This window comes from Aquila chrysaetos, chromosome 9, assembly GCF_900496995.4.
Source record: "Aquila chrysaetos chrysaetos chromosome 9, bAquChr1.4, whole genome shotgun sequence".
Classification (NCBI taxonomy): domain Eukaryota; kingdom Metazoa; phylum Chordata; class Aves; order Accipitriformes; family Accipitridae; genus Aquila; species Aquila chrysaetos.
In genome coordinates this window covers 6,347,575-6,371,625 of record NC_044012.1, presented here as the reverse complement: position 1 = coordinate 6,371,625, position 24,051 = coordinate 6,347,575, and the positions used below count along the sequence as shown (strand labels likewise).

General features: G+C 40.8%; 1 long non-coding RNA gene across 1 annotated transcript in view; it reads right to left on the bottom strand.

Annotated features, from left to right (window-relative positions):
- Positions 1–24,051, bottom strand: part of LOC115345912 — a 50,398-nt gene that overhangs the window by 11,111 nt on the left and 15,236 nt on the right. Inside the window, exon 2 of the long non-coding RNA XR_003924960.2 lies at positions 13,937–14,033. This is a non-coding gene — a long non-coding RNA (uncharacterized LOC115345912). The remainder of the gene's footprint in view (positions 1–13,936; positions 14,034–24,051) is intronic.

Genomic DNA, 24,051 nt, shown 5'->3' with positions numbered 1-24,051 from the left:
GTCATTACAGGGAATTAGTCCATGAGGATAATGGCTGTGCATTATGGGAAAGCTCAGCTCATTTCTTCTTCCAGGGGCTCTTGGAGCATATCTCTGCAGCTGAAGGAGTGGCTTGTCCTCCACTGCAGCATCTCCTTTGGCCAAGTCAGGAACAGCAAACTCTGACTTTAGCTTGAGACTCATCCAGCACTCTTTACAAAAAAGAAGTATAATTAAGGTACACGGCTCTGAGAGCAGCAGGATTAACATGGGTTACGCTGGTTAAGCACTGAGAGGTGAAAGAAATACTTGACCTGTTTTCCTCCATGTATGCTACAAGCCATAAACTATGTAAGCCACAAGCACCATGGGATCCAGACTTTGGAATCCTAGATGACTATGTTTATTCTCTTTTTGGACCTTTTGGTTTTTATATTTTTTTTCACTGAATCTAAATAGAAATTGATGTTTAACTTCAGGAGCACTTGAGGACATGTCATGAAGGCTATAGTCTGCTACTGTTCCCAGAACAACATATTTCAAGGAGGGAACAAAATAATCAATAAGGCAGCATGACATGAGACAGTCTGGAGGCCCCACACTTGGTTTAGTGTTCATGACAACAATAATTAGCCAGGATTAATCATCATAATGGTTTTTAAAATTTAACTTGAACGTGGAAGCCAGTTAGCTCAGGAATTTTGCCACTAGAATTTTGGCTCCAGTGCAGTCCACAGTGATCACAACTAAAAGCCTCAACTCTTTTATTAATCTTCAATGGTTTAAATAAAATGAGTTGTTGGAACACCAGTGATCCATAAGAGATCAGTATCCCTACAACCCGTATGTATTTGTTACAATACCATTTTCTACGGAAGTCACAGACTGGCACGGAGACTAAATCTTGCCTTCACCCATGCTAGCAAACTCGCTTCAAAACAGAACCTTGGTAAATACATCTTCAGCTGTACTATTTCTGATAAAGAGAGAAGATTTTGAAAATTCTTATAACTAATAACCTGGGAATCAAAGCCATGCATGTACCTGCAAAGAAAACCAAATCTGACTACTCCAGCCATATATAAGGCCTTGACCCTGCACCATGAAAGTCAATGGGAGCTTCGCCTGTCTTCAATGAAAGTAGGATCAAGCAGTCAATAAATAAAACTTAACATGATAAAGGCCCATCTGGCAACACTTCATTTTACTGAAACCAAAATCGCTCAAAAGCTGAAAATGTCATACATGAAACTAAAGATCGGTATGGAAAGGTATATCTCAGAGGGAGGAATGCATACAGCTTCATCCTGATCCCACCATCATTCAGAAAAATAAATATAAGCCAGTGTTTACAACAGTGAAAAATTCCTAGCAAATGCATCATGCTCATCTCTCAGGTAGTTCTTGGTCACCATAGAAGCAGGACACATCCTCTTCTCATTTCTACTGGGATAAGTCAGGAGTAACGTAACTGAAGCAAAGGTTACGTACGACTGATTTAGGCAAGATCACAATCAGGACCACAAAAGATTTGCTTAACTGATGGTCAAAGGGCAACTGCTTAAGTGACTGATGGAGAGCAACTTTTACTTTTAGGGGAAATTACCAGTTTAGACAAGCACGAACCATAATCTAAATACAAGGTATGTATTTGATCATTAATATAACCAAAGTCTTAGTAGCAAAAGGAACTAAAAATTTCCCTTTCGCTTTTATGGCTTCATAGAGGTTAAATGAAGACACTACCTGATTTTATTACAGAAGCACATGTGCTGTTCCAGTGCCCAGGATCACGTTCAGAACACACTATTCCCCTGTTAGGACAGACTGCTGAAGCCTAGCCCTCATGGATATGGGATATGGAAGTGCCGTGTTGCTCAACAGCTAGAAATGGCTTTTCCAGTTATGGTTCCTGAGCTAACCTATTCATCATGGGCTACAACAGACACAGGCCAAACCAGAAGCAGTTTTTAATGCCATCACCTGACTACAAACAATTATGAAAAAAAGGCAGACCATTCTACCAGTTCTTACATCAGATAGTGCAGACCAGAAAGCCAACAAATGCAGGACGAGCAAAAATGAGCGTCACTTTTATCTTTGAACAGACAGGTCACAAGTGACAGTGTTGAACAATCCCTTGGCCAGCGACCTGAATAACAAAGAACCTGAATAAGGTCTGAGGATCTGAAGTCCCTAAATTTCAATTTTAAGTTACTGAGGCAATGCTTCAAATTTTACTCTGTTTCCAATATTTAGCTTGGTTTCAGCCAGGAAAATCAAATCTTGAAAAAGGTTCTGCTTTTTCCTATCCCGTACCTATTAATTTACATATGTAAAGAGAAATTTTAAAAAGAATCTAATAAATGATTGTTAATGCAATAGATTAATTCATCAGGGAACATTTAGGTTTCCCAACGTAAGAAACAAAAGTACCCCTCACACATTCACACGAGCAAACAGCAAAGTGACAGCGGAGATTTGTTCCTGTGAATCTTCATAGCTGAAGCTGCAGCCGGCTGCGTTGCCAACAAAGTCCAGGTGTAGACCATATGAGCTGACAAAAACCAGATTCTTAGGAGCACAATCCCGTTTCTATGTGCACAATACATCCATGCCAAGGTGCACTTGAGCATCTGGAATTCACCACTCTTTTCTGGAGTGGTTTTTAACTAACGTCTCAGAGATTTACGGTGCCAGGTAGCTCCCACTAAAGCTGCTCGCATGAGTTCTAGAGGATTTGTATGCCACTGAAACGCACGGTTGTGCAGCACCAGCGACTCATTTAAGAGGCTTTAGTGATAAAAGCAAGGTTGGCCAGCTGCACATTACAAGCGGTACATAATTAGACGGGCTCTCCAGTCAATGTTTTGGAAGATCCTTTCATTTGTATAGTTCAGGGAATATCTGGGACAGAGGATACTGTAATGAGCTGAGCGGCAGCATGTGGATCGCTGACGGCTACGGGACCGGATCAACACTGAACAACTGCCTAAGTCGCCCTCGGTCTCAGCTATTAGAGGCTGTTTCCTGAAATGGGAGCATCCAATTTCTTCACTTGTTGACACCATGAAATTAGGCATGAGGTTTGGGGCTAAGCAGCAAACGCCTGCTTTTAAGTGGGCCATTGGTTTCTGCATCACCCAGTGCAAAACTGGGTCAGACATGTGAATACACACGACTAGCTGAATTTTTGTCAGGAGGCTAAAGCGTTTCACCAGCTGAGGCCCTGGCATATCCAAAAGAGATATTTAATCGCTATTTCATTACAATGGGTGTTTCCTTCACTCCACAAGGAGTTATACACACCGCTTTTGGGTCAACTAATCAACAATTTGTCTGTGAGGATTAAACTTTCCTGCTTCCTACAGTTATAGCCTTTGATTTAATTCTGTTTCCCGGGTAGCTATCTTTGTGGAGCCCTCGCTCTTCCCCCATCCACCCCGATGTAGTCTCTTATGCACGAATTCCCACCGACACAGCCCCACTGCTCCTCCGTGGGGCGGCCCTATTTGCCCAAGCGGTGTCACGGTAAGAAACAATGACGGTGTTTCCTGCTACTTTGCTGGGTCTCACCAATGTCCTGCTGTTTGCCCTGTCGCTTGTACTCTTCAGTGTCTGGAAGAGCATTTGACTTCTGGTTGCTTCCCTCCAGGTTGGCACATCACCCCAGGCAGCTGGGATGGCAGAGGTCTGCCTTACTCTGAACGGTCTCTGGGGACGTTTTTCCCTCTCTGGGACTCTATCCTGAGCTGTATTTTCACTATTTTGTGTTCCAGAGCAGCGCAGCTAAATGAGCTGATGTTAGATTGGAAGTCTAACATACGAACAGCCGCACAAGACCGAAGGTCCCTGTGACGCTGTACCCCAGGTGCAGCAGTGGCCCCCGTGGCACCCAGAAGGAGCCCAGGGAAAGCAGCTGCTGCTACGTCCACAGAGCCTTCTCCACTCTCTGCCTTCCTGGCCTGGAAGCGGTGACTTCACATTTAATAATAATTCCCAGTAGACTTTTGCTCCTTGACCATCTTCAATTGCCGCGTGAATGCAGAAGATGTTGCTCTTAATTGTACAGCAGAGCGCACACCGGGACCATCACAAGAATGTGTGAACACAAACCTCTCGTGGGATCACAAGCAGCTGGTGTAAGGGCACTCCTGTCCCTCAGCAGAAAACAAGTGACCTCTCTTTTATTCACCACAATCTCATTTTACTCCCTGCCACCAAATGTGCATTTTATTAAAGCAGGAGAAGAAGCATCTAAGCCATCTCCACCTGAGGACTACTCCACATAAGAAGGAAAGCTACGGGGTTTTATTTTGACTCTTATTTTAAACAACTGTCTTTCAGGTATAAACACAGCTGTCTGTGCTAACACCGAAATTCACTTATATTAGATTAAACAAATAGTCAAGATCAACTACTACTAGGTGCTTCAAGCCTGAGCAAGTAATCTCATATTCAAATGAGTCACTGGGTCATTTTAATCAGTTAAGTGGCTTAGCGCAACAATGCCTGCTGTTCCTTTTGGTTCCAGGAGCTTCCCTACCTGCACTCATCGCTACCAAAATAATCCCTCCGCTCCACCCAGCTATTAGGCCCTAATTCATCAAAATCCCCAAACCAGAAAGTGAACTTTCCGTGGGTGAGGAGCCCCTTTAAAACTGAAGGATGACTCATGGTCTTAAACCTGTGCTGCTAGCTTTGTATTCTTGGTCATTGATAGGCAATTTTAATGAGGCACGTGAAAGTTACTCAAAGCATTGAATAATACTCAACGATTGCTGATGTATTACACTGGCACTTCCCTAAGAAAAAAACTAGAACAAATGTATGTGAAGAACCATGGGCTTATTAATTCACTGGCTGCTACTTTATCTTACCATGGGATAAGCTGGAGCAGAGGTGTAAGGAGTAATCTCAGCTTCTGTTATTAAACTGTCTAGAAGTGGAAATGTCCCAGAGGAGGGCACTTCATTCCCCACACACATTTAGATATACACACCTTATGTGGCATGTGTTCAAAGCTTCTCTATCTCTGTCCACAAATGGGATGTTCACACAACTGTGAAGATTCGGGCTCTTCCTAATTCAGGTCACCTTATTTGTATGTCCCTCAAACTTGCAAAGGTCTTTGTTCCATCTGGGAGAAGTGGTAGAGAAAGGGACAAAAAGGAGCTCCAGTATGAAAGCCACCGGGTAAGGGATGAAACAAAAAGAAACGTGAACACGTGAGGAATAGCAAGACATGGGAGGGAACAGCAAGAGGACGCACCCTTCTCTCCTTCTGTGGAGAGTTTCACGAAGGTTTTTATTTTGTCCCTCATTTTTAGCCCTGAAAGAGCCAAGAAACCGGAACTCATTCATCCCAAGACGTAACACTATCAAAAATATAATTGAAAAAATTGATATAATTAGAAAGATGTGCATTACAATACTAGATACATACTTGATAGCTTTTGGGGGGTGGAAGGTCATAAGGACCTTTAAGGTATTTGACTTTTAAAAATATCTAAAATTTCCCTTCCTCAACCCTTAGCTAAGGTTTCCACAATCACTACCCTCGGTGATGATAGAGCTTTCAAGGTGCACAAAGGTATTCACATGACTCTGCAGGAGCATGGCCACTGATATCTGAGACAACAGAAAAGGTTCTAGAAATAGATTTTTGGAACCAGACTATTTTCAATGCAAAAAATGCATAGAGGAGGAAAAGTACAACAGAATGAAGTGAGACTTATGTCAAACAGTTCTGACAAAGATCCGATAGATGTTTCTGATTTCCCGCATGTCCTCAGTCAGGACACTTCCCTCACCCCATTTCCCATCATTAAAACCAAGGAAAAGGCGTAACACAAGTGGGAAGAAATCTTCAGTCGTTAGAGCTGGTTAGGTCTGAAATTTTTCCTTTTCAGGAATAAGTGAGCTGTGGAAAAGCTTAAAAAGAGGGTTATATTTTAATCACTTTTAAAGAAAGAAAAAGGCAGGCAGGCTATCTATTCAGTGGGAATCCAACAAAAAAACAATTGTCTTACAAGGGCAATTGAAAATCAAAGTGAATGAGTATTTATAGCAACTGAACTGTTTAAAACAACAAACTGAAACTGCAGCACCAACTACTTCACAAAGTCATATTCTTGAAGAAGGGGGAAAAAAAAGATCAAAGATCTGCAGGCAGCCAGCTCTGCATACAAGTGGCTTTATCAGCTCTTGGCTGTGTTAAAGAGAGTCAGGCATCCTGAAAGAGAAAACATTTAATGAGGGGATGAACAACACTTTCTTGGCCTTAATTATAAGGATAGGACTAAGCAACAATAATTGCAGGATAAATTATTGTCAAGAGATATTTCCAAACAACAACAAAAACCCCATGTCATTATCAAACAATTATTTTAAGTCTCATTTACATATAAAAAAGAATAAATGGAATAGTCCTCTTTTTCTTTTCCATTTGTGGGGGTGGTGGAAATTTTCAGGGTGGTGCATGGGAATTAGCCGCACTACACCCAATATTGCTAATGACAGATTAATTCTCTGCAGATCACTCTGGGAATTGTACATTTGTATCCAAGGGCAGAATTCAACCCAAGAAAAACTCAAATCTCTGTGATGTGCCCCCAAAGAATCACGCGTATTTAATAATAGGAACAGAAGACCAACTTCCTCACAAAGTATCATTCGAACTAAACGGCAGAGAAGTTCCATTTAGGACAGGGAGAATTAAGCTTTAGGTGTAGTAAAGCAGATGTGCACATAAGCTACTCAGACCTTATCAGATGAGCCTTTTAAAAGCTCACATGAAAGAAATGAGATGTATACAGTAGCCTTGAGTGAAATAGGGTTTCAGGAGCCAACAAGAGTATGTCATACGAATGGAGACAAAATGAGATCATGGCAGTTGCTCTCGGGCATTTATCTCAACACTACATTGTGCCTACGGATCCAAAGCAGTGGAAGACCAGGAGGTTTTTGGCATTACAAGTGGTGCAGAGCCAGGACGTCTACTTTCCCACATTAGCAAATGGAGCAAAGTACCAGGCAAATTTTCAAAACAGTTCCTGCTTAGCTATTAAAATAAACAGTCACATTTTCAAAAGACCTCAGAAGAATACTAGTTGCCATCGGTTTCTGAACTTTTCTCTTTAATCCAGCTGCTTAAATTTGCCATTACCAACTAGTGATTTTGGGTGGCTAAACCAAAGACCTGATGAAAAGATGGATTTTTTCAGAATTCAGGGGGGGGTTATCTCCCTGAAAATATGGTCCCTTAAAATTGTTTTTAGTTATCCCTCAAAAAACTGATTGTACCAAAGAACTGGTCGCTTTGGAAATATGTAATCTTTCTCTCATGTATACGTACATAAGAGAAACTAAATATACACAGTGGTTGTGAATACAATACCTACAAGGAAACCAAATAAAACAAGGTGATGGTATTTGAATGTCTTTCCTGGATGCAGGTATTTTGGCAAGTAACTTACCAACAGTGATGATCAGTTATGCTTAGAACACGCTAGCACATTATCATATGAATATACACAATAAGAAATCTCATTTCTTTCACGAAGAAGAATTAAATAAAGCTGCGTACCACCAATGCTTTTTCTTTAGTTTCATCCAGACATCCAATAGGGGCAGTGATAAGTAATATTGTTCAAGGAAAGCTTACGTATTTTTTCCTTTTTTCAAAATTCTGATAAATTTGTCAAACTACTTGAAACATCCAACACATTTTTCCAGAAAACAGGAATTCATCAATGTCTTTACTCTTGCTACCATAAAACTATGACAGCAAAAGCATAATTTGGGCGACATAGGCTCTATTTCATGCCTGTTCTATCAGACAGTAGAGTTACAAAACCTGATTTTCAAACAGGATAAAGACAAACACATTTTAGACATTTCACCCATTGGCTTACAAAATGCAAAATCTGTTGCGTAAATTAGAGAAGTAGCTTTCAGCTTGTGTTTCAGTTATTTTGAAGTCCACAGGCTACTCCAAAGGAATCTACACAGAAATCTGGCAAAAGTAGTATTCAATAGGCTTACATTTGTTGTATTTAAGTCTATCAGATTACAAGAAAGGCTCCATTAATTTAAAAACCTTCTCAACCACATGGTCCCAGCTCACAGCACACATAAATGAGTGTATAAGGTGCAAACAATTGAGAAAAAAGTCCTGAGATTATATAAATGCATATAGAGCTACAAGGTAATAAGACACAGGCAGTTTAATCAAAAGTTCTGTAATTTCCAAGATTCTAGCCAAATCAGTGGGATATGATTCAGACTTTAGATACTAACTACTTAAGACTGGGATTATTTTAGTGACAAGGACAGAATAAAAACGTATTTCTTTCTACTACTTTGCTTACTGACATGAGACAGCACAATAGCTGCTTCATTTCTGCCCTTATTGTGCTTATTGTGAATTAAAGCCTTGGCTCGCAAAATACAGAGAAAAGCACAGTTCTTATTTCAAAAGCTCCCTCTAGCTTTTCCTAACTGTTTGTTACCAGAATTTTCCTGATGATCTGCTAGAAAAAGCAGCTTAGAGTCAAAGGTGGTCTCATCAGTCTTAGAGAAACACAAGCACATATTGTATAACCAATTTCGAGTAGGTTTTTAATTTGTAAAAGCCACACAGTTAAGACGATGTTAAAAACCCACCCCCTTCTTTTGATTCAAGATCAAAGAGATTTTTAGAAAAGTGACATAACCCTTAGATGTCCCAGAAAACCACATTTGCCACAATTAACCAGCTTCAGTCTCCAAGCCTCATACACACAGAGGAGCTGGAACAGCACGTTCGAAGCAGCGAGGTTTTATTGCAGTTGTGGGCACATTTGGAATAAACAAGCCCAGGTCAAGCTCCCCCCGGCTTTGTTCCAGCCTACGACAACCAGGGGCAGACGGTCAAAGGGAGCCCGAAACGACCAATCTGGGATTGCATCGCCAGGTCTTCAAGGCGGTGTAAATCAGCGTTGCTCTACTGAACTCACTGCGGTCTCATTGATTCATACCAGTGAGCATCCGATCCATCAATTCCAAACACGGTGGAGGCCAGTGACACCGCACAGGTGAAGTGCTCAGATGCACATGATACAGATGCTTCTTTTCATCCAGGGACAAACTAAAGAGTCTGGTGAATGCCCTGAGGTCTGAGATAGCAGAAGCAGAAATAAATACAAGAAAATGACCGAGATCCTATAGAAAGAGAAATTAAGGAGACAGGAAGTTAGAAGCTAGGATCTACACGCAAGCTACCCCAGCGTACTTTCAGCCGGAAGGCTACATCAGAAATTCTGCATACAATGTCTTCTAATAAACCTTGACTAAAATGGTTGAAGAAGGTACCCGGTTTCAGAGATGCCTAAGGGCTACCATAAAACTGTTGCAGGAGAAAGAGATGCCACCACACGTGTTCCAGAAAGGTGAAATGAGAAACCCATCCAATATACAGCACGTAAGTAATGTAAAGAGATGAAGATGATAAGTAATCTTCCATGAACATGCATAACTCCTATGAGAGAAAGGTGATGCTTTAAAACTACCTTAACTTGAAAACAAAAGTTTGCAGTGGATTATCCATCTCAGCTGTGTTTAAAACACGAAGGATGGCTTTAGCTGCAATGGCAGCAGGTCAACAAAACATACGGAGACGCTGCAAGCGTGGAAGAAGTGCGTAATACAAATGCAAATCTAACATCGCCCGTAGCTTCTGGGGCAAATCAGCACAATGAACAGTCACGTTCACTGCTCTCAGGTACCCGGGCTGAATCTCAGCACACACAGGGAGAGCACGCACGTGAGTACGTATCACGGAGATCAGTCCTGACGTTGCCAGTGCAAACTAGGTAGGAGCCTCACTCCTACTGATAATTCCCTTTTATCTTCAGCAATACAGAACATGCTTTTAGAGCATGAATGCCTAAGTCCAGTTCCACTTTTATGGGCATACGAATAGGAAAGGTTATGGCTACTTAGAAAGCACATACATAATCTTCTATAGTACCCCTCTGTTACTGCAGCACATACATTCCTTACTATAGATAGTAGATCAAATAAAGACATATGAATTCCAGCAGGTACTACTGCCCACTCCACCACCACCCAGGGAGTAGACTAGAAACACAGATACCTTTAGAAGCAAATGGAAATGAGGGGGAATTTCAGTCATTTTGCAGATCATCGTCAGAGGAACTATGGCCCACGTCTTGTGGAATGCTGGTACAGATGAGTGGCAAATAATGCACAATCTTCTCTATTCTTTTTATATATTTTAACCTCATCCTATCTTTATGCACATTTTCAGAGATCTAAGATTTGCCAGCATTAAAGTACTCTGTGTGCTATAGAAAGGGATAAAAAGACACATTATAAGTTTAAAACCTGCGAATTTCATGGGAGAGTTAAAATTGTCACTAAGGGCACACCAGAAAGAATTACTGATTTTTCAGACTGCTCTAACATCAAAGGATTAAATAAGAAAACCAAAGTCTTTTATAAACTCAAGCAAACGTACAGACAATGTCAAAGCTATTTGGTCACAAATTGGAGCCATCATTTTCACTTTGAAGGCTTGCACAAGAAGCTATTCTGCACTGGAACTGCCACAAAAATTGAAGGGAGAAAATGAATGGGACAAGGGAAATATGGACTTACAGTTCTGAAACAGTGTAAAGTGCTATGTAGAAGCAATATTTATATGAGACACCAGGATGCTAAAGACTTTACTATTGCCCATCACTGACTGTGATATATGGGCTGCGGTTGTCATACATACAGAAGGACAAACCTGAATTGGATTGTCCTCTGTAGAATGAAACTCTTTGTCCCTTACAGGAAATCATAGCTCCTTCTCATTATCCCTGGAGTGATCTCAAACTCCTCTTTGCTCACTGTTCCTCTGTATACGTGCGGCTATTCATGGACACAGGACAAGGTCCATCACCTAATACAGCTGGTAATAAAGCACAAATTATGAAAACACCAACTCCATATTCTGCAATATGCAGAGAACTAAAACCAAACTGAGCAGTGGGTCAACAATCAAAGCAGATGAGACAGCCGTGGTTTTTCTTGACTTTGTAAATTGTTCCAATTAGAGATTTGTATAAAGACTATCTGCCAGCCCAAATTCAGTGGGCTGACTTGGAGAGAAAGCCCTGGGATGCCTAGCCGGGACAGATTCAGACCTTCAGCTTCTGCAGGATGGCCTGTATCAGCAATCTCCACCCACATCACAGACTCATAGAATCACAGAATCATATCTGTCAGTCTTCACTGTATTCATAGCATATTACATGGTTTTGTCCCAGTATGTTACACTTAGTATTGCAATTATTTGCAAAACTCATGATCATTAAAACAGCAAAAGCTCTGAGAGCAGTGAGGAGATGGAAGAGGACACTCCTTCTCTGAGTTCAATAGAACTGACAAACATCAGCCATTAGGAATGCCACGGAACGGGCCATCAGCAGGTGTAAGTAGCCATGAATCTATGCCACCAGACACCAAAACTCAATATCAAACCCATCTGTACACACACACAAATATCCAGCAAATTCTTTCAACTAGAGAAAGCAGTGGGTCCATTTAACTGATTATATTCCCTAGAAGTCTCCCAGCATTGGCCTTTTAACGTATTCCTCTCTAAAAACATTTGTTGCATGTATATATTTACATTTTCCTTGAGATTTCAAAAGAGTTGGCATTGTTAACTTAGAATATTGCTAGTTAATTGTTGGCGAGAAAAGACAAATTATGAACAGGGGAACTGTTCTGGGAGGATTTAGTGTATTTGAATAATTTAGACCCCTGCCGTTAACGTGACAGGATTGTTTTTCTCTTGCAGTAGCCTGCTGCTACAAGAATTAAAACTGTCGTGGCAGGCTACAGCTTGGGCTAGGCCTTAGTAATGAGCTTTATCAGTCAATAAATGATCTTATGCAGCAAATTAAACTGTAAATTTGGTTTAGGTGGTAAATATTTAGAGAATAAAGATATCCAGCTAATGAGGAGGACTGGGTGGGGAAAAAATGTAATGCAAATGTCAATTCTTTAAATCTTTGGTAGACTAAAGCTTTGCAGAAAGTTTACTGCTACTGCCTTCTTTTCTTTTTCTTACCTTTTTTTTTTTGGCCTTTGTAAACAGCAAGGGAACGCTATCTCAACTGTATTTACAGATGCTAGAGAAGGAGGGAATGACTTTTGCGGGGTATTGTGTGAGCCATAATTCCACACACTTACTTGGTTCTCGGACCAAAACATCAAATGGCCTCGTGTTGAAAGCACTTCTGCAAGAGAGACATCGTACGCATTGGACTCACAACGGACAAGCACAGCGAGTTTGATGTGAGGTGAGCTCCCAAGGACAAGTGGGACGCTTACAACTTGCTCCTGGCTCTAGTCTCTACCTCTAAACACAGTCTACGTGAAAAGATCTGTTTGGTCCTCAACTCGTAGCAAGAGAGACCAGCAGCCATCAGCAGAGGCAACTGGTTTAAAACATTCCCCTTTCAAAGAGGAGACTATTTCTGACAAGGTGACCTTTCAGCTCTGGAGCTTACCTCTCCCTTACGGCTCACCCAAATCCTGCACTGCTCTGTGGCCCACCCTTGAGGCCATGTACCTGGAAAGGGATTCTGAGAACATCAATGGATCAACAGGAGGAATCTGGTTTTAAAAGGCACATCTGGATTAACATGGATGAAAGTGCCCCAAACAAATAAGTTGCGTTTGTTCAAAGGTCAGCTGATTAGTAATACGCTGTTTCGAAAGCAGAAAGGGAAACAGTCTACCAGAAAGCTGGTTTCCAAGATAAGTCCTTGACTTCCAGCTATGCTCCGAGGACTGTTCTTTCTCCAGGGAAGGTCTGGAAAAATTATTAATCTTGGCAAGGGCATTTATTACCAAGATGAAAATTTTGCACGTAAATTTTTTACTGTGGCCAAAAAGTCAGCTTTCAGAGGAAAAAAGTATGGGAAAAAATGTCAGTCAGCTCCATAAAGAATTGCTGGAACTCATCCTAAAGCTAGGAGGGTTAACCTTGCTGTCCTTTATCAGTTTCTAACAGTAGTAGCAATTTTTTTGTGATTTCTGCTGGATGTGTTATTCTATACTTTCTGACAAGGAAAATATATGCAGCCCCGATAGAATCCGTGAAACAATGGCTTTATTTATGCCTTCCAGGTGACACTGCCAGATGGTAAAATCTCATGTAAGCAAAGCCAGAAGTGCCTGTACACTGCAGAGGGCTAACACAGAACCTACTCAAAGACGGGGAAACCATCTCCTTTCGTGAGAATCACAAGACAACCAAGAATCGATGCCAGAAGCTCCACTTTGAGCCGGTTCCAGGCTCAGACACAGTGCAGTTCACAGTGACAACACACAGAGAAACCCCCAACTATCACAGAGCCCCAGGCGTGGCCCTGCACTGAGGGAGCTCCTTGCTGGTGCTCAGGTCAAGGTCAGCCTTGACATTTTAGAAACCAGTTGATAAGGCACAGAGCAAACGTTGTCCACCGAAGCAGTCGACTACACAAGGCTTTAAAGCAAAATTTCAAAAGGACACAGACACACATTGAAAGGAAATTGAGCCACAGAATATCCTAGTAAAACTCAGTTGGACCCACACATTGTACACTCCAAACAATATGCTATTAAGTGCAATAAATCCAAACAGCACCCTGGAGATTTGTTTGGAAGATCAGAATATATATTGTGGATATAGTATGGAAGGCTGTTTTTAACATGAAATCTATTCAACTGCAAGCTGTTGATGTTAACCGTTTCTTGAAAGACCCAATATACTAATGCAGTTTATTTACATGGCAGAGAATGAAACTTCATGTATCACCTTCTCCATGCCTTTCTTTGATTAGATTGCCTCAGTTTAATTACTAAATTCTGTTAAAGGACTTTCTGCACAGATGTAATTTCATGCAGGTGTTACCTGGTGTAATGAAACCAGATGTTTCCATCGGAATAGGGCTCCCTCATTTGAGATGTGTGTGCTGCAATAGCCTGATTTGTATATCCATCAGTTCAAACTGAAAAAAAAACAGTGGTTGGGGGTGTTAAGCAAGATCAGATTTTGAGTACAGAATGGGTAGTGCCACCTGTTGTCTCCCGTTACATACAAAAGTCTTCCGTTTGTATATAACTTTACTTTTAAATATCTTCCCCTATAGTTCCTATTTTGATTAATCCAGGGGGTGGCCTCTTTTGCAAAGCGTTTAGGAGCTTGATGTACAGAGGCACGGACTTATACATGGAAAAGGCAAGGTTGTTCTTCGATGAGCACAATCTTTTCAATAACATTTTATCCTCACGTATACAATCCGCGAAGCTTCCTAACCAGTTTCCACAATGGACTAGAAAGTTCTTGGCCAGTTACAGAATGAAAAAAAACTTACTTACTGAGGTATATCAGTAGCAATTAAAAAAACCCCAAACTCAAAACACGTTTGTTTTCAAATAACTTTGAATAGCTTTTGAATATGCACAGCTTTCTACAAGGAACCTAGCAGTTTTAGAGTTGATATTATGGCATAAATCAGGGAGAGCATTGAGTAGTCACAAGGATGTTCATGAGAATTACATGGTCAGTTCTGTCACTTATTAGCTCACAGATTTGGGGCATGCAGTTTACTTTTCCTGTTATAAAACCACATAAATTATATTAAGCTGGCAACTGTTGTAAATATAAAAGAAGTAAATACTCCCTGCACAAGAAGTTTTATGGAAATGCACTTTTTGCATTCAGTTCCTCACAAGTTTCCTTAGCAACACAGCCTCCTCGTTTTCCATCACACACATGATTATTAGTGCTGTTTACTCTTATTTTCATTATTGTAAAATCATGACCGGCCAAATGACAGACCAAAGGTTTAAAGTGACAGAAAGGAGCATCATTAAGCAGCAACACAGAGAGAAGAATCAAGCCCATATCACGCCTAAGCTGATAGCAATTCTGGAGTAGTTTCTGTAACACCCAAATTTTGAATTGCTTTTCTGATTAACCCAGTTCATCAAACGCATCACGGTCAGAGAAGTTGTTACACACCAGCTGGCACCATCCAACACTGAGGGAAAAGTCTTCACCATCACGCGGAGGGTAAAACCAGGGGAATTTGCACAGAAAGTCTTTGCCGGTTCCAAACTGCCACAAAAGGGTTGTGATGAAATGTTCACATTTCAACCCAAAAAGAGCAAACCCAGCCCCAGCTGGCAGGGTAAGTGACTCCGATTGGCAGTTCCAACACGAGCGTGAGTCAGAACCTCTTCACATTTCTCCCCATTGTTCTGTCAAGCCCTGATGCTGCACAGATGACACCAACCCAACCCCGGGACTCAAACTCATGGGACTGCAAAGCTCCGAACAATGAAGAACGAAGGGCCTATGGGCATTAACAGAAAGTTCACAAATAACAGCTAACAAGCAGTGGCACAAAAGGCTTGCCAACCAGACAGCTCAAAATGACCAAGACAGTCATTCTTTGGGTTAGCTCTTTTAATATTAAAAACAAACAAATAGAGAAGATCAAAATCTTCATAAATTACGCTGCCCTCCCCTCCTCTTCCATCTGTATTCTCACACTAAGCTTTAATCCTTTTGGAAAGTACGCATGCATTTGGTAGGCACATGAACGCGAGTTTGCAAGGTGGGGTCTTGAACCGCGGGATGACACACAGCAAACAGAGACCGCACAAGCACGCACAAGTGCACGCATGCGCACGCACGCACAAAGACATTTTATATTAATAGCCTCCAAATCTCTGTCTTTACAATTGCTTTTCTGAATGAATTCATTTTTATTTTGTGTTGTTTTCAGGTTTATTTAGGGGGGGGGAAGGAATGGGAAGATATAGGCTAGTCAACTAAACTACTGTCTGCCCTCATTATTTCAATTCAGGGACTGACAGTACAAGACTTAATATTACAATAAAGCAAAACTGGTGTCAGCAAAAAAAAAAGTTTCGATGACACACTGATATGGAACACTATGATACACTGGTAAAAACTATGTGAAAACCAGAAACACATAAGACTGCAATTTAATCTTTTTATTTGAAATATAAATATTGTTACTATCAAGCTTGACAGTATAGAAAATGTGTGCCCTGCAGCCTTCTGACAAAACAAAATTTATATTTAAAACTTCCTGAAATAATGCCTTTCATATGTGGAGTTTTGTCACATTGCAGCGGCTCTGAGCCTACCTTATGGTCCTGCACCTTTAATTATTTTATGCCTAGAAGACACATTTTAAATAGAAGAGGCGGGTTACAAGAGTTTTGACAGCTGTGGATGATTAAAATACTGACAACATGCACTATATAAAATTCCCTGAGGTTTTAGCTGGGTACTCACACGAAAGTTAGCGATTAGATTCCCTCCCCCCCCTGCCAAATCTCACCAGCATGAAATGTTCGTACCACTGGCCTGTTACCCTCTCCTCTTTAGGCAATGCAAACCTTTTTCTTTTTTTTTTTTTTTTTTTTAATATCTCAAGGCCACATACTTGAAAATTGGTCAACAAATTTGATTTAGTAATCTGTTCCCATTTAACAAATATGCAGCCAGGTTTCATGACCAGCTGTTCTGTATCATTGCATGAATGGAGGGAAGGGAAACCATTTAAAATGTATGAATGGTTTTAGGTTTTGTTTTCACCCACCCCCCCCTTTACAAGAGTGTTACAGCTTGTGCTAATTTTCTGGCCTCTTGACCTATGTGTTTGGGTTGTGCAAAATATTATATTATGAGGCAAAAAGAGCGTTCCCCGGTACAGAAAAACACTGAAGTATATTCTTAAGCTTAACTCTGCTAGCTGCCTCCTGACTTCGTACACTTAAGTTAGGGACTTATTTATGTACTTTGGTTAAACTGGGACTCTACCCTTCAAGTTCTTTGAATTAAAAGCTGCATATGAAATAACAGTTACACTGACTTTCAGTTGTGGCTACAACTATGTCAGTCTGTCCCTCCCTTCATTACACTACTGGTTCAGGAGTCAAAGAAATCCTAGAAGCAGCAAGTCACCTCCAAAAATACATGAGCAATTGCAGAGTCAGACTATCTGGTTGTGGGTCATAAGTTATTGTCTATTTTTATTATCTTTAATTCAATTTAATCTGTTTAGACACTTCAAAATGCAAGAAAAGACAAAGAAGGAAATCTTATCACCAAAGAGCAGACATCATTTGGATGTTCCTTTCAACCCCATAAGAGAGTTTGTGAAAAGGCAAAGATGGATTTGGGATAAACCAGTTTCCACACTGATGGTGGGAAAGCATACCCTCCTTCAGTGTCATGATGTGCCCTGGCAGAGGTGAAGTTTAAGGATGGATGGGAAGGAACAAACTCTGTGCTCTAAATAAAGCAGAAATGATCCAGAGATAGTTGCAAGCCAGAAAGCAAGAGCAACGTCAAGGCTGATGTCATGGAAAATGCAGAAAGACACCCCCAAGTGCCATACAACGTGAGGGGGAAGGGTTCAAAATCTCATTGATTCAACTCGAACACTTCCAATTCTGCTAAATCTCTCTGAACAGCTATTCCACCAAAATCAATACACTTTGTGATATCAAACATAGAACCTACTAGCCAAGCAGCAACCAAAGGAACAGGGTGGAATTTAGACGCTTAATTTGTGTAATAGGGCACACACATTTCTTTTCTCTGGATGCACTAACAACTTCCCTGTTGACTTCCATTCCTGAATACTACCGGCTACAGTGACATCTCAGTGAATCCAGGGGAGGGGTGAGCGGGAGCAACCCCCCGCTCTGCTGTCCACGTGCTCACCCCACCTCCGTCCTCAGCACAGCAAACCCTGGCTGAGCCCGTCCCTCTCAGAAAGAAACCCGCACGCCCGGGTGGGATGAGAAACGGGTTGAACTCCCGGTTTGGGCAAGAAGAAGACCAGGTCTGTGGCATGATACCACTGTATGAAGAAATGTGTGGTTTGCCATTCAGGGAATCTCTAACAGGAGAGTTGCACGTGCTTTTTGTTCCTTCGGGAGCAGCAGAAAGCGACTTTGCTCTACAGAAGGCGGCTGTGGGAGTTGTTCAGTTTTCAAGTGCCCACTCTTCCACAAGGCACACAGTATACTTGCAACTATGTAGTCTTTTTGTTGTTGTTGTTAATGATTATGTATATAATTTTGACTGTAGAACTGTGTAGGCTGTGTAGATTTAATAACGCTGATATTAACAAAGACAGGGAAAGGACAAGGTTCTTCTCCTTACAGTGCAGTGCAAGTTACTGAAGCAGAAGTAAAATTGCGGAAATGGGAGCCAAAAATAGTTGAAGTATTTGATTAAAGTACAAGGACATAATAAGAATTTATCAAATGCTCCTATTATGTTTGGCCAAGGTACAAAACACTCCTTTTAATCTTCAATATTTGTAAACACAATGTTGGATATCTTTTTTTCTATTAGAAATAAGAAAAGACTTTTCCTTCCTTGAAAAATCAGAAATCCACCAGTTACATACTGCAGCAATGAGGCACAACACTAGAACTCCATACAAAAATACTTCACTTCCTAGGAAAACATTACTTACAGCAAAGTGTATTTGGAAAACCATGCCCATAAACAAGCGCCTTCAGCCATGTCTCTTGAGGATTTCAAAGTGCATCAGAGAAGCAAACAGGGCTTTCTTCCTTTCTGCTCTTTCCCCATGTAAAAAAAAAAAAGAGTTCTGAAGACAACTTATCTAAAAAGTGAAAAATATGTAGGTTATTGGAGTGGCAGTGGCCACCGAAATCATCCAGGGTTTTTAACCTTCGAGCCAGTGAGAAATAAGCCAAGGATTCAGCGCCAAGGAACCAGCTCTGTAAAAGACAGGCATCTATGCACCCTAATTATGTTGTCTACAGTATGCTGGAAAGGCTGTAAGTGGGGAAGATGGGTGCTCCTCCACCCCTTTTCCACCACTCAGTCATCCCTGTGCCATCAGCAGCATCTGCTCATTTCCAGATCGTCGTCCTAAGAAAAGGTAGCGTTGACAGTCGCTGCCCTTCAGCTAGCCAGCATCTACTCGCAAGCTGAATTCCTTAGGGGCCGGGGACTGTTTGCAAGAAGCGCCTAAGACTATCAGAAATTTGGGAGCCTGTCTTTTTTAAAAAAAAAAAAATCAGGGAATATTTAAAGCATCCCCATCACCCCACCCTTGGGAAAATGAGTTATTAAAAATGCTGGAATGCAATCTGTGTCAAAGGAGACATTACATCAGTTGCTTGTCCGCCTGCTTTTTGTTGTTGTTCAAGTCCTCAGTAAAGCAGAAGAATGAAATACATAACCTGGTGTCCTTGCCTTCAAACCTTCATTGTTATATATAGGATATTGCTGAGTATTTTATGGCTATTGCTGTTTCCTCAATAGAAACTACCCGATACAGATGTTCAAGCACTGGTCTGTAAAACACAGTGTCTATTAGAGCAGTTAAGCCACACAACTCAGCTCTTTCCAGCTTCCCAGTTCGTTACATATATCATACTGTATATTATTGGTTGAATCATCACTTTCCAGCTGAATTTGGACTTTCACAACGCGCAGTTTCTAATGCACATGCTGATCTGTTCAGGGTCTGTCTCTCATCTTTCTTCGCACAAGTAGTTAGAGCTTAGTATTTTTGTATCCAATTATGAAGAACGATGAGAATGAAATGGGAAATAAAAAAGTGACAGGTAGAATTACAGAACAAAATGGTATTGTACACTTGCTTGATGCTAATTGGTTTTCTTAACTGTTTAAAATCCATGCCATAGCATAAAATAACCCAACGGGAGTGGTCTGCCAGCCCATTTTTGACACGATTTTAGTCAATTTAATTTACTTAGTGGCAGCTCTAATACATTTTGGCTGCTGAGGATCTCAACAGACACACCAAGGATGACCTTTATGGCACACAAAAAAAGCGGGGATAAAAGAGGAAACAAATGCTTTTATTAAAGAAAATGTGAGATGTTTTGGATTAGGTGAGGTTGCCTTTTCTTTAGCTTACAAAAGTGGCAATATTTAACTGTTTAAGTAAATGAGCTGAAAGTCCAGCACTCCTGAGCTCCACCACTACCAATAATTTATACTTCCTTTCATGTGTTTCTGCTTATTGTTACTGATAGAAGTTTTAAAGTCAGCTCAGCTGAGACTGCAGACAGGTCACTGCCAACGAGTAAGTGGAAATGAGAACAGCCAAGTGACAGCACACCAAAGTAATATCCTACAACTGAGTAATTCTTCAGTACATGTTGTCCGGGTATGATTCTGAGAAGACCTAAAGACTCATCGAGAGTGACCAAGAACTGTTAAAATCTCAGTGCGCCAAAAATTATGTTACTAACGTCATTCTGCTGTTGGTAGTGGGGAGGCAGGGGTGAGACCAGCGGTGTTGATTGCAGTGCCTCTATCCTGTCTGTCCAAAAGACAAGGTGTGCTTTACAGCTCTAGTATTCTAAATCTGAGCAGACACATCATTTCCATATGCTAAGAATACTGGACATCTAAACAGGTATTTGAAACGGTACTTCCTCCACAAGCACTGACACAATACACACATATCCTTTTTACAACCATGCGTGAAGTATGCCCACTTCTGAATATGTGGACTGCGTATGGCAGAGGCATAAAAAAGGAATTAACTAATGCCCGTCGGCTTTCAATGAAAACTGAGCCTATAGACCAGCCTCCATTGCTTTTGTATTTCTCTTTTATCAGTACTAAAAGTGAGGGAAGGTAAGAAGGCGGGGAAAGAAAGAGAATAAACTTTTAAGTGACCTTAGACACATAAACAGATTTTCAGTTTGGGCTTCAGAAGCAAGGTGGGTAATAATACCAGCATTTTCTCTGGAGGATGATGTTATGAAATAATAGGCATAAAAACCAGTAATAACTATCACCTTCTTTGGAACTTTGTGAAACTCATCTCATTCAAATTTGAAAGCACTCTCAGATCCAGACAGCCAAGTGCTGTAGAAAAGCAAGGTACATTTAAAATTGAGCACTTTGGGCTTAATTTATGTTCCCAACTACAGCTTTTGGGATCCTGTACATTAGCTGTATATATATTTTTACATATTTCTAAGAAAAATGGTCCTCAGAAGATGATGAATAGCATGCTTTACCAGAAAATATATGACAAGTTCTAAAAATGGTACATTTTTAAATTGGTATAGATATTTATACTTGCTCTGATCCTCTGAGATGTATATTGAAATCTGTAATATAAACAGCAAAGGGCATTCCAAGACAAGCAAATTAAAATGAATTCTGCATCATTCTCTCCTGTCCTATTATTATAAGTTCTCAGGAGGCCTACAAAAATTTGTATGTGAACTAAAACTGTATGTGAGTCTAGTAAAAGTTACTTTAAAAAACCCTAATCTTTTATTACATCACAATGTAACTGATGTTTAAAATAAGAAGTTAGGGCTATTATCACAATATATAAACAGAGTCTGTGATAGACTAGCACTAGCATGCTATGTCTTTATAACATTTTACATTGCGTTTTCCTGTATGTATTAAAATGTATATATCACCATCAATTCATGATGGAAGAACTTTATTTTTTTAGAAAGTAATATCATCCCCATCTCTTAAGAAAGAGCTATTTATCACCAACTGATAAACCCACCGTTCATTCATAGTCTCTTGGCAGTAGCTTTTACTCTTTCCTCTCGGGTTGCTCTTCACAGGTAATAACATGGGCCTGGATAGGACCTCCCCAGCCTTTGAATCGTTAGCAGTGCCAGACTCCCCTTAACATCTGTCTACCCTGTTCTGGAAACCCTCTGATGAAGTCTGCATCATTACTCAATTCCCCTTGTGGTTAGAAAGTTTTCCTCCCAGTCATCCTAATGCATCTTGGCTGAAAATTAAATTGGTTTCTTTTGAATTCCCTCAAGTGGAGAGAGAACAATAAGCCCCAGCCTTTGTGTAACTTTCTCATATTGGAGAGACTATCACGATGATTTCTCCGTAGGTTTATCAGTTCCCACAACTTTTCTTCATAGATCATGTTCTATAAATCTCAGATTTTCCTGTCACACTCCAGTCAATTTAATATGCCTTCTTCATATGTAAAATATGGTGCCCAATGCAGTTCTTTAGCTGTGCACTCTCTACTGCAATTTTTTTTCCTAATTTTTCACACGGACATTATGTGAGACAAAAACAAAAGCTGAAATCAGGATAATTCAGCAACATCTTCCCCCTTTCCCCAGGCTAGTTATTCTGTCAGAGAAAGGAATCAGATGGATTTGCTGAGAACAAATCACTTCAATCTCATGCTATCTTTTACAACCTTCTTATCATCTGAATAGTTAGAATTTTTTTTTAAGATTTGTTCCCGTGTGTGTCCAGGAATAGCTATTGGGCTGACTGGCTTATGAATTCCTGATGCCTTCTTTTTCTCCTTTAAAAAAGGTAGGTACAACATTTACACTTCTCCCGCACTTTGGGGCTTCCCTCATCCTCTAAAATTCTCAGAATATCACTTAGCATTTGCTGAATAGAAATCCATGCTGCTATTTCATTTGTAAGAGATTGATGAACTCATTCTAAGACCTTCTTAGAGAACTAAACAGCTAAAAAATTCAATTTGAATATACAGGAGCAGCCCAACTTCCAACTCCAAGCAAATCTATATGTGAAGTTTCCCGTTATAGGTAAGGCAGTGCCACACATACTTGGTCACATACGTCTCTGCTTCCTGGCTCTGCACATCCAAGTAAAGAATGAGCAAATTCATGGAGTTCAGTTGTCAGAAAAATAAGTATAGGTGGTGGGGAAAGAGTTTTCTACAGATGCCAGAGTGTGCAGCTTAAAGGGACTGGAGATGTCAGTGATACCGAGGGATGGAGAAGCAGAGCCACTCCTTCCAGCAGCTGCTGGTTATTAGATTGGTTTTCCTATGAAGTGGTATCTCACCAAAGAAGTGCAAGGTACACACCACCAAATCCTGGCTTATTAGCTACAAAACCCGAAGAATTCCAAGCCAAGGAATACCAGCAGAGTCCAATCTCCGAAAGCTTTGACCTTTGGGTTTTAGGCTCATTACTGCAGTGATCCAAGATGCTTTCTTCTATCCAACAGGTCTCTTCCACCGGTTTGCTAGCCTGGCTGCTCCTAGAGAGCATGGCATATCATTCATACTATCATTTGATTGCTGCAAATACAGATCACTTATAAATAACTTCATAAACACTCAAAAACTGGTATGTATGACAGCTGTGCAGAGTCCTCAAAGTTTTAAGCACACTGATCCAAGCAACAATTTACAAGCTATGGACCACTCCTGGGGTGGAGTGGAGAGACTGCAAGAAAAAAAATAATGTAAATGCCATTTTCTGAGTTGCAAGGGAATTAGCCTTTTCGGCACTCCTCCCACAGTGTCACCTGCCTGGCAGTCCCCCCCAGGCAGCACGGTGAGGACACTAAGGACACAGCTCAGTCAACACAACTGTCCCTCCTTCGCTGGCCCAAGGAATAGGAGAGAGTACGGAGAACCAGAGCCAGGGATCTGGTCCCAGCCTTGCCACGACTTCCCCGCCGTGGTTCTAGCAGTGGGCTAGAAACATCACTGCCGTCACTCCTGGGCTAAAGGTTACGCACGCAAGTAAAGTGGTTGCAGGATGGGTTTCAGGTTTGTGCTTAGCTGAAGAGAAACTTTAATAGTGGAAGGCAGGCAACTTGAAACCTTTAGCAAGCATTAAATGCTCGTAATAAAGAACAGAAAGAAATTGCTGTCTTTGTGTGCTGCCCCATCTGAATATTTTTAACATACCATGGGAAAAAGAAATCTTTATGAAGAGCTGATTCATGTGTTATGTCACTTGTGCACTAAATACTATGTTATCTTCTGAAATTATAGAAAGGAGGAGGATATTTTTAGTAATTGTTGGCTACTCAAGCCACTGAAAGAAAGTATGTTTCTCTGGGTACAACTAATTCTGTTTGTGGTTTCAGAGACCACTGCCAATATTTCAATAATACATACATTACGAACTGCTACAGCTGGCAAGGTGTATCTGTGTTGTCTATTCCAGGGAAGGATT